Source organism: Vulpes vulpes, chromosome 10 (genome assembly GCF_048418805.1).
Source record: "Vulpes vulpes isolate BD-2025 chromosome 10, VulVul3, whole genome shotgun sequence".
Classification (NCBI taxonomy): Eukaryota; Metazoa; Chordata; class Mammalia; order Carnivora; family Canidae; genus Vulpes; species Vulpes vulpes.
The window spans coordinates 37,910,896-37,917,597 of NC_132789.1; the positions used below are offsets into that span (position 1 = coordinate 37,910,896).

Consider the following 6,702-nt stretch of genomic DNA (forward strand, 5'->3'; position numbering starts at 1 on the left):
ATTCTCAGTGACGACAGTTGTTTTACTTCCAGATAAGCAGCAAAAACCAAGCCCCTAGCAGTTAACAAATTTAATCATCTGCACACCACCGCATCCTACACTGCCATTAATATAACCTCAAGTGCTTATCTCTCCTTATTTTGTACATCTGGACATTTCCTTTTCGTATACTAGGATTGGCTGCACCATCGTTTTTTTTTTTATATAAATTCATTTTTTATTGGTGTTCAATTGCCAACATATAGAACAACACCCAGTGCTCCTCCAATCACGCGCCCGCCTCGGTGCCCTTCACCCAGTCACCCCCACCTCCCCTTCCCCCCCCCGCCCCGTTCGTTTCCCAGAGTTACCAGTCTCTCATGTTCTGTCTCCCTTTCTGATATTTCCCACTCCTCATTTTTCTCCTTTCCCCTTTGTTCCCTTTCACTATTCTTTATATTCCACAAACGAGTGAGACCCTATAATGTGTGTCCTTCTCCGATTGAATGATTTCACTTAGCATAATACCCTCCAGTTCCATCCACGTCGAAGCAAATGGTGGGTATTTGTCGTTTCTAATGGCTGAGTAATATTCCATTGTATACATACACCACATCTTCTTTATCCATTCATCTTTTCATGGACACCGAGGCTCCTTCCACAGTTTGGCTGTTGTGGACATTGCTGCTAGAAACATCGGGGTGCAGGTGTCCCAGCGTTTCATTGCATCTGTATGTTTGCGGTAAATCCCCAGCACTGCCATTGCTGGGTCGAAGGGCAGATCTAGTTTTAACTCTTTGAGGAACCCCCGCACACTTTTCTAGAGTGGTTGCACGAGTTCACATTCCCACCAACAGTGCAGGAGGGTTCCCCTTTCTCCACATCCTCTCCGACATTTGTGGTTTCCTGCCTGGTTAATTTTCCCCATTCTCACTGGTGTGAGATGGTATCTCATTGTGGGATCGATTCATAGTTCCCCGATGGCAAGTGATGCGGAGCATTTTCTCATGGCTGCACCACAATTTGCCTAAGTCCTTATTGACGTGCATTAAGGTTGTCTCGCATATTTCTCAACTCTAATAAAAAAAAAAAAAACCTCACCATGAACAGTCTTACAGGTATTGAGAATTATGGGTATTATGTTGTATCTTCCTCATTGTATGACATTTTTTTTTTCAGCAGCATTCATCAACATCAGAATGTCAAATTGTTGGAATCTGTCAGACTTGGGATTTTCTGCCCAAGAAAGCAGAATAAAGAGATCTGGCAAGAGAGCATAGACTTTGGTAAGAAAATCATTGAAATTAGGAATCATAGATTCTGAAGTGGGTGAGGAGAGAAATCAAGATAAAAGGAATCAGAATCAATAAGAAGAAAGGAAGGGTCAGTGGTTGTAGTCCCCATGAAGTAAGAACAATTCAGTGATTACATTGTAAGCTCAGGAAGTAGTAGTCAGAAAATGCAATGTGTGAGTACATGATTTCAGAAGTGGGAAAATTCTTGGGTACTGGAAAACACCAGGTATGGCCATAAGCAGCAGCTGAGGTAGAATGGATGGGTGGATATTATTGATAAAGAAATCAAAGGAGAAGACAAAGCATTGAATCTACATGGACACTGTAGATTGAACGGGATCATCTACATGGACGCTGACGTCACTCAAGATGATGGACTCAAGGGGTGCCAGGGTTGCTCAGTGCGTTGAGCATCTGCCTCTGCTCCAGATCATGATCCTGGGTTCCTGGGATCAAGCCACATGTCAGACTCCACACTGAGTGGGACATCTCCTTCTACTTCTCCCTCTGCCCCTCCCCAGCTTCTTCTCTCTCACACACACTGCCTCTCCTCCCTGTCTCTCTCTCTCTCTCTCTCTCTCTCTCTCTCTCCCTCCCTCCGTCCTGCTCTCGCTGTCATTCTCTGTCTGTCTGTCTGTCTCTCTCTGTCTAACTCTCTCTAATAAATAAATATTTTTGTTCAAAAACGATGATGGCTTCAAGACTAAGACTTTGAGATAAGCGCAAGTTTCTCATCGAAGAAACGGGTATCTATATCTGGAGTGCCAGGGAAATGGTGAGTAGCAAAGTTTCTATGGAACAAGAGATTTCCTAATGAGGAAGAGGCATAATAGCTTGAAGGTGTCAGAAGAAACAAGGAAAATACTGTACATCCCCACCTCGAAGAACCGTAGAGTTTGGGAGGAAGGGTCCCTATTTAAGACATACGCAAAGGAAGCAGTATTTTCATGGAAAATCCAGGTTACAGTTAAAGCCAGGAAACTCAAGAAACAGGAAATCATGAAACCGACTAAGGAAACAGGAAGTTTTCCAGGTATTCACCTGGACTTCTTAATAATATCACTGATATTCATGGAGTGGCCTAAGTGATGTACGAGGGCTTTGGAGAAGGGAATAAGTTAACTAGCTGGAGGCATGCACTTCCCACTTTACCCACACCTGCTTCCGATGCATTCTCTTGGTGCCCAGGCCCGGACTGCAGCACAGCCCTTGGATCGATCTTTGCCTAGTGAGGGGCAAAACTACATGTTCTCCCAAGGCCTAGGGACTCCTATGACATTTCTTCTGTCTGCTATTTCCTGGGATCACTCTCCAACCTCGCACCCGGGGCCATGTCCCTGGCTGGTGAGCCTGCTGACGTGCCCAGAGGGAGGGGCCCACACGTATCACAATGGGCATTGAGCCAGGGGATGATGCGCGGCCTGGCTTGGGACATAAATAATGGGGTAAGTCTGAGCTTATGTCCAGTTACTCATTTGGTCAAGATGAGTAACTAGCCAAACGCCCTTGGAGAAATGACAAAAAAGCTGCCTCGGATTTCTTCTTCTCGACCCCAGGCTCCACCTACGCACTCTATTCCTTGCTCCTCTCCACCCCGGGCTCCACCTATCCACTCTATTCCTTCCTCCTCCCGAAACCAGGCTCCACCTACCCACTCTATTCCTTCCTCCTCTCGACCCGGAGCTCCACCTACCCACTCTTTTCCTTCCTCCTCACGACCCCGGGCTCCACCTACCCACTCTATTCCTTCCTCCTCTCCACCCAGGGCTCCACCTACCCACTCTATTCCTTCCTCCTCTCGACCCGGAGCTCCACCTACCCACTCTTTGCCTTCCTCCTCACGACCCCGGGCTCCACCTACCCACTCTTTTCCTTCCTCCTCTCGACCCCGAGCTCCACCTACCCACTCTTTTCCTTCCTCCTCTCAACCCCGGTCTCCTTCTATCTACTCTATTCCTTCCTTCTCTCATTGTCCAAGGCCCTTTCCTCTTGTACGTAACTCTTTTTGTCCACAGAATACTCCCCAGCGTCGGCCACCCCTCTCAACTCATAAGCCTATCTCTTTCCCTCCTGTTCATAGTGCTGTCCCTCCTTGCCGCCCTAACGTACAGGTTTCCCCACCCAAATCTTGCTCTATTCCTTCCAAAACCTCCAGCCCCCGCTCCTTTTTTCTCGCTACTGTTCTCCGTTACTCCAGTTTGTTCTTTGCTCCTACTCCCCCTCCCAGCCCTAAGTAGACGTTAAAGTCTTATCCTCCCCAACATTCCAGCCAACTCCATCCAGACCTCCGTGATTCACAAATCCTATCCTGGAGAGATGATTTCCCTGTGAGTGGGACGGTTCTGACATCATCCAGAATTGCCAGAACAATCGATCCCCAGGAGCTTCACTTGGTGAATGTTGGGAACTCAAGACAATGCCAATCAACATTTAGCTTGCAGGGTAAGCCTTGTCCATCATGGCGTTTTCACCCACAACGTGGTTATCGTACTATTCTCTGTATGTTACCTTCATCCTTGTAAATCGCCTTCAGATGCCAGAGATACCTTTAGCAGGGTCGTCTCTGCCAGAAAACCAGTTTCTTTCCTCTCTTTCCTAATTAGCCGGCCTGAATGAATTCTACATTTATAACTGGTTTCTCCATGGAATTTGGTCTGTGACCCCAGAGCAAACAGCAAGACCAAGGACACAAGGTAGAGAAGAGTGAGTGGAAATCATGTCATCTGATCTCTACACAGGTGAGTCCTATTGATCTGCCCTGGATGAAAGTGAATGCGAGAATGGGTGACCTCGAAGAACTCCCACACAAGCACAAGACCCCTATTATAGACATAGAAGGATTCAAGGTTCTTTGGTCTGGTTCTTCCAAGACTCTATTGTTCTGCACCTAGGATTTGTGGAAACGGACTAGGGACTTTTTGCCGTTAACAAATGCTTCCTGCAAAAAAGAAGGGGGCCCCACATTATGATCTCATTGAAGCTCTGACCCTTGAACCTCTGAATCCCAGAAAATGGCAGGACCCGAGCCTGGAAGGAAAGTATACATCCATATCCTTTCCAGGTGATAGCATCAAATAAACAGATTATACATATGTGTACATAGTAAGTATACATTATATATATATATATATATTCGTATATATATTAAAGTCATCTTCATAAACCAATATATAGATCCCGTGGAATCTCAATCAAATTCGGACACATATCTTCAGGAAACGTGAGAAGCTGATGATACTTTGCAGCGACAGGCAAAAGAGCCAGGAATACCCATGACTCCTTTAAGAACTGGTAAGAATCATTTTGCTACCGGATACGAGACTTACCACAAGAGCCAAAATTCCATAGCCCTTGCCTCTCTACCTTTCTATTGTGGGGCGTGGCCCTCTCACCCCATTCTACAACTCTAGTCCAAGCAGGTGTCTTGGGCTGTCACAGGGCTGCCTGTGGGGCTGCCTCAGGGCAATTGGGGTAAAGAGCTCAGTTCAAAGAAAGCAAGGGAGGGAGGGAGGTGTGGACCCATGGCAAGAGAAAGAAAGGGAGGAAGCAAGAAGGGACAGAAGGAAGGAAGGAGGGAGGGGAAAGAAAGGAAGGAAAGAAGGAAGGAAGGAAGGAAGGAAGGAAGGAAGGAAAGAAGGAAGTAGGCAGGGAAGGAAGGAGGGAGAGAGGGAAGGAAGGAAGGCCTTAGTAGAAAGCTCCTCATTTACTGGAGCTTCCCTTCGCCAGTGGGGCATCAACCCTGGAGAGCAGACTGGGAGACCAAAGGGTCCAGCGGGGACGCCCAGCCTCCACAAGGGGAGCTGAGCCTGAGAGAGCTCCATTAGCCCCAGTGTAACTTAGGGCCCCCTGCCCCCCACCCCAGACATGAGACCACGCCACTCCCAAAGTGGGGACACTGGGGAAGCCACACTCAAACACCTGCAACTTCTGCCCTCCTGGTAAATTTGAGGAAAATGTATCCATTCGGTTAATTGTGTAAGTTAATCTTACAGCTTCTCTAAGATGGACGTGTCAGAGCGCTTGCTGTTGCTTCTCCGTGTAACCACGTCAACAACGTCCATTCTTTCATCCTGTGATCGTGTGCTGAGCCCCTGGGGTGTGCTGGCCCAGGCCCCACGGACTTTGGACCCAAGTCGCCCTCCCTCCCCCTGGGGCGTCCTTCTGATGCCCACGATCTCGTCTCTGGGTCAGCCCGCAATGTGATGACCGCAGGCTGAACCATGTCAGGGTGCACAGCGATATCGCGCTCCACAACGCTACAGTGTGGAGCTTGGGAGAAGATGATGGCCACACGTGGTGTTCAGCGCCCATCTCAGCCTCGTTCCTGAAACCCAGCCTGTGTGCCATGCGTGGATACATAAAGATGACTTTCAAGCGTCAGTCGGACCTTTCCTTTGTGGAGTCTCACATTGTTCTGCCCGCATGCACTGGCTCAAATCCCTCATCTTGGGCATGGCTGCGTGGCCCAGCGGTTTAGCATGTGCCCTCGGCCCAGGGCGTGATCCTGGAGTCCCGGCATCGAGCCGCACAGCCGGCTCCCTGCCTGGAGCCTGCGTTCCCCCTGCCCGTGTCTCTACCTGTCTCTCTCTGTGTCTCTCGTGATTAAATATATACCATCTTTAAAAAGTACGTGGTGTCCATCTGAAGTGTATACTATCCACTGATTTCTTTATCTCAATGACTCCATTTTTCTTTCTGGGGTTGGTTTCGTTGTTTGTTTGTTTTGGCATCTGTTCTTCAGGGTCTTGTACTTTTTCATAGAACTTCAAGTTTTTGTTCTACGCCTTTCATGACATGAAATTATTGGTGAAGTATTTGTGTAAATATGCCCTTTCTTATACCTGTTGACCATCCCTCACATGGATTGTTTGCTCGACCGTTTCCTAGTTTTGGAGTGTGAGCTCACCTTCAGCGGGGCTTTCCTTGTGATCTGGACCATGGTGGTGCTCCTACAGTGTGATAAATTTGGTACCTAACACCTCAGAGGTCACATGGACCTAAAACCAGTTTCATTTTTCGCTGTGGATCTCTATATCACATAGTTCACATTTTGGACTCAAAACGAGGGCAAGCGGTAGGCACAGGATTTCTCTTATTTTGGTTTTAAGATTTTATTTATTTCCCCATGAGAGACACACAGAGAGAGGCAGTGACACAGGCAGAGGGAGAAGCAGGCTCCCTTCAGCGTGCCCGATGCGGAACTCGATCCCAGGTCCCCAGGATCAATCCCTGATCCAAAGGCAGATGCACAGCGCTTGAGCCCCCCAGGCATCCCAGGCACAGGATTTTGGTATCTCAGGGGAAATTATGTTTAACTCAGATACCAGTCAGAGACATTTCCAATTCTCAGTGACGACAGTTGTTTTACTTCCAGATAAGCAGCAAAAACCAAGCCCCTAGCAGTTAACAAATTTAATCATCTGCACAC

The 6,702-nt window shown here is 47.8% G+C and overlaps 1 long non-coding RNA gene across 1 annotated transcript; it reads left to right on the top strand.

Annotated features, from left to right (window-relative positions):
- The first annotated feature begins 3,883 nt into the window (after positions 1-3,883).
- On the top strand, positions 3,884-5,584 carry LOC140594171 (uncharacterized). Its single transcript, XR_011994751.1, has 3 exons — positions 3,884-4,012; positions 4,449-4,565; positions 5,267-5,584. It is a non-coding gene; the product is annotated as an uncharacterized lncRNA (long non-coding RNA).
- Positions 5,585-6,702: the final 1,118 nt, after the last annotated feature.